The sequence below is a fragment of the Chaetura pelagica genome, unplaced genomic scaffold (assembly GCF_000747805.2).
Source record: "Chaetura pelagica isolate M959 unplaced genomic scaffold, ChaPel_1.0 scaffold90, whole genome shotgun sequence".
Lineage (NCBI taxonomy): Eukaryota > Metazoa > Chordata > Aves > Apodiformes > Apodidae > Chaetura > Chaetura pelagica.
The window spans coordinates 8,096,933-8,101,387 of NW_009953496.1; the positions used below are offsets into that span (position 1 = coordinate 8,096,933).

Sequence of the window (4,455 nt, forward strand, 5' to 3'; positions counted from 1 at the left end):
AGCGGGTACTGTGGGCTGTCTAGGGAGAGATGTCCTGGTGGATACTCAGCCTTTGATCGTGCAGGGAGCAGGGCTCTCCTGGAACTGCTGAACTTAAAAGCCTTGCCTCTCTCTGTATGCACCTCTGGTCCCACACAGGTGGGCACCTGGGGTTTCTGTGTTCTGTGCTCTCTGTTCCAGGGACATCTGACTCATTCTTTCTTTTTACTGCTTTTCCTTATTCTGAAAGAAGTCACTACAGCTGATTTTGATCTATGTGTAAGGAAAAGCAGTGAGTCTGCTTCTGGATTTACCATTGTTTTCAGATTTTTATGTATTTATTTCTTTCTGCCTAGGGAGTGGTGTTAGCCTAATCTTTCAGTGTAAAATTAAGTGAGATTTCTAGACACGTGACTACTAATTTTGAACTTGGCAAGTCTCCTTGGCCTGGCTTACTCAGTGACCTACAGGTAAATGAAGATGCTCAATGTCAGAGCACGCAGACATGGGTTTTGCCAGGAAGTAAACAGATTTTTCTATTATTTGTTCATATACATTGTATCTGTCAAATCAGTTTCTGCTGTGCATACCATGGTGCTGCACTTCCTATCAAAAAGGAAGAGATAGAAATGTCTCTATTGCAAACTATTGAAAAGTGCCTAGTAAGGTAAAACTTTGGCACCCTGATACAGTTATCTGGGGACAATAACTGAGAGGCAGCAACTCTATACTGAAGGCTCTTAGAGTAAGAGAGGGCTGAGGCAGACAAAATTCTGTATGAAATACCCTCAGAAGTTATAAAGAAAGGTGTTGTAACTCCAGCTTCTTGTGAATTCAGATAACTGAGCTTAGTGATTGTTCCCTCTACCACCCAAAATATTATTCCAAGTAATAGTACCACCCTTGTTTTAAAGTAAGGGAAAACACTGGAGCTCATTCTTGAACAAAGCTGACATTCATTTTGAAAATTGACTTGAAAAAAATAAATCAGGGCATTGCTATTTAATGTCAGACCAAAGGTCACTTAAATGTAACTTTTTTAGAATACTTACAAATGCAGCCAAACTAGTGGATTTTTCCCTGCTATGGCTATCAAGAATTAACACCCAGTTTTCTTTTTTCTGGAGTCCACAGTAAAGCCCCTGTGTAACTTAAGACACCATTAAGCGTTTTTGAATAGGAGAACTTCCTGTGCTGTGAAAATGGGATCTTCTGGAGCCCTAACCAAAGCCAACTGCATTAATGCTACCTTCTTGTTGTCTGAACTAACGTCTGTGATGCCATCCACACATTCCTCCAGTGCCTCTGCAATGTACAGAAAGTTAGTGAGCGTCGTTTCACCTTTTCAGTGCCAGGCTGTGAGGACAATGAGATTTTGCAGGATCCTGTCTGGAATAGATGCAGGGCTTTAGTATCTTCCTGTCCTTGCTCTGCCTAGCTGCAAGCTTTCCTGGAGGTGTAGTTGCACTGGTGGATTTGGGGACTCTTCTGTTGATTCTGAAATACCAAACTGAATGTAAAATATTCCCGTGTCACCAAGAACTCCTCAGTTCTGCCTTTTGAGGAGCAGAGGTTTTCCACAGCCTCTGTAGTCAGTCCCTGCAACTTGTGGAGACCTCCATGACCAACCAGCTACTCATTTGTGTTGACTGCATGGAGCCAGAAGCTCAACTTAGCATTAGAAACTTATTTTCCAGAAGTATGGGATGAAATAGGCAAGTGTAAGGTGCCATCGAGCAGCTGAATACAATATATAAATTATGTAAGACCAATTCCAAAGCAAACCTCACAAATTTTGGGAAAGTTTGGCTCTGAACTTGGTCGCTCTAGCTTGTAACTGAACCTAGCACAGGTTGAAATTAATGGTGGCAGTTTATCGGCACTTCTGCATTTCTGTGAATTAAATGAACCTTTTTTGTGCTCACAGGACAGAAAAAGGGTTAAACTGAATATGTGCAGTGTCATAATTCAGAATTTGAAGAACTTCTGTGGTGAAAATTAACTGGATCCAATTATCCTTTTAGCTAAGCATAGTTTGGGTTTGAGAAATAAAGGACTGTAGAGTGAGGCAGCAATAATTTAATTCTCTGATTGACAAAGTTGCTCAACGAGTCACTGAACCAGATCCCTTCACTAACTAATATGCATTGATTAAAATAGGTTTCATTATCTGATGATGAGTTGTGCTGGTGACTGTGGTGATACTTTTCTTCATTGCATTAAGCAGAAGTTTAAGGGAATTCCTTGTGATAAATCTAGACTTGTGGGTGAGTGAGTGTGCTGCAATAACCAAGAAGGCCTCACCCTGCTCCAGTTAAATAAGATACTCTGTTTTATTGCCATATTAAACTAAGGAGAATAACAAAATAACATAGGTTACATCTGCCGTGAGTAAGTTTTCCTTGACAAACATGCTTGTCAAGCTTTAAGTCAGAAGACAAGGAGATTCTTAAGATTTAAACAGTGCTTCTCCAGTTTCCTTCTTGTTTATGCTGAGCTTTTCTCTGGATTTAATTTTTGCTCAGAAGGGGCAAAACTATTAGCCTCTAATTGAATTTATTTAAATATGTCTGTCATGGAGTAATATAACTGAAACTGTTTCTGCTTGTATTTTTAACTTGTCCTGAAAAATTCTTCATTGGGGTGACTTAGTTTTTTCACACTCTCAATCATGTCATAGCTTTGTTATCTTCCACCCACTTTTTTCAGTAAGCATCCACACTATCCCTGTGTCTGATAGACATTTCATCTCCCTATATATTGATCTAGAAGGGATGAAAAGGAAAGGGAAAGGATATAGTATGTGACCTGCAAAGTGGAGTCTCTGTACCAAAGCGGTGTTACCTGCAGAGATGTCTGGTTTCTTACACACTGCACAACAGGAATGTAGAGTGGCATTTGGGCATACCTAAAAGGGCAAAACATGTCTGTAGGCACTCCAAAGGTATAACTGTGTATTACCTAGGTTCTTGCTGTAAGCATGCAGGCAAAAGTTGAGTCAGAAAACCCCCTGCCTGCTTCAAGCTCAGCTGAGCAAATTAAGTTAGTATACATGATACACTTTTAGTACCAGATGGTGAAAAACAGTGATATCAGGCACCATGCAGTCTCCGTCTTTTATTTGCTGTCTCATTTGAGTCAAGAAAATCCTCTGGTTTTCATTCTGTTTGCAAATAAAGTGATGCTTTGCAGACAAGTGATGAATTAGGTACTACAGAAATTGTCAGGGTTGGTAAGGGAAGAGATGAACTCATGAACAAGTCTCCATCTCAAAAGACCAAAGTCTGTGGATGTTTGAATCTGTGGTTTCTGCCTGTCTACAGAAGGGTACATTTGCAAAATTTACATTCATTTTTGGTTTTCAATTTTGAATTACTCCAGGGCTTTCAGGTAGGGCCCATCTCCAGGGAAAATAAAACTTAACCACAGCCACCAACCCAAATCTGAACCATCAAGTAACCTGAACCCAAACGAGTTAGGTTAAAAAGAGTTTGGTTAACTGTCTTGTTTTGTTGCCTTTGGCTAGAAGAAGATGTGGGAGTGAGAGATGCCTTTTCAGATGTTTTTGACCCAGGTTAAATTAGGACACTAAAAGTCTTGTGAGGAAGTCTCTAGGGCTGATTGAATTACTCGGATCCCAACCCAGCCTGTGGAGATCAGTCCAAGGTTCCAGATGGTTATTAAATTAGAAAGGGAGAGATCTTATGAGGTCTGCATCATTTCTACATAATACCTCCATTAGTTCCTCATGGATAAGCATGTCCAAAAGATACTCATCAACATCCCAAAGGCACACAGGCTTCTTAATCTGGTTAGTTTGAGTCTGGTTTGAATGGGAAGAAAAATTCCAGAACTGAAGTCAGCCTGTGGCCTTGCTTTCAGTTTCCTGTTCAAGGAAGAGGACTTGGGATTCTCTTAATAATGTTTCAGCACAAAGATTGTTACATTTTCTAGTAACAGTTTACTATACTAAAAAAGTCTTCCTGTAATTGGAAATCAGTCTGATTTCCCCTTTTTCATCAAATAACAACAAGGTGGTTGCTGTTGTTGTTGCTGCTGTTGTTGTTTAGGGTGTTGTTTGCATTTTTAAGTGTTTTTAACAGCTGCTATCTGCAAAATTTAATAACAAGGTAGATTGAAAAGCATATTCTACTTCCTGCCATTCATGCTTCTTGTTTAGCTTTTATGCTACATTTGTAAAAAATGAAAGCCAAAATGTAAAACTGATTGATGCCTCTGCCCTCATATGCTAACAAATAACAGCAGTTTGGGTTATAAATGCTTCAGGAGAGTGAGAGTAAGCAGAGCAGAGCAAATAAAAATCTAGATGTGCTTCACATGCTAAGTGTTAGTGAACACTGACCTGATTATACCTCTTTATTATTTTATTATATTTTTAATACAGATTTGGAATTCAGTTCAGCTGAGAATGTCCCTTTAAAAGTTTCCAAATGATGCGTGATCCATTCTGCCACC

The 4,455-nt window shown here is 39.6% G+C and overlaps 1 protein-coding gene across 1 annotated transcript in view; it reads left to right on the forward strand.

Annotated features, from left to right (window-relative positions):
- Positions 1–4,455, forward strand: part of PDE7B (phosphodiesterase 7B) — a 134,710-nt gene that overhangs the window by 104,393 nt on the left and 25,862 nt on the right. The gene's annotated exons all lie outside the window — the stretch shown is intronic.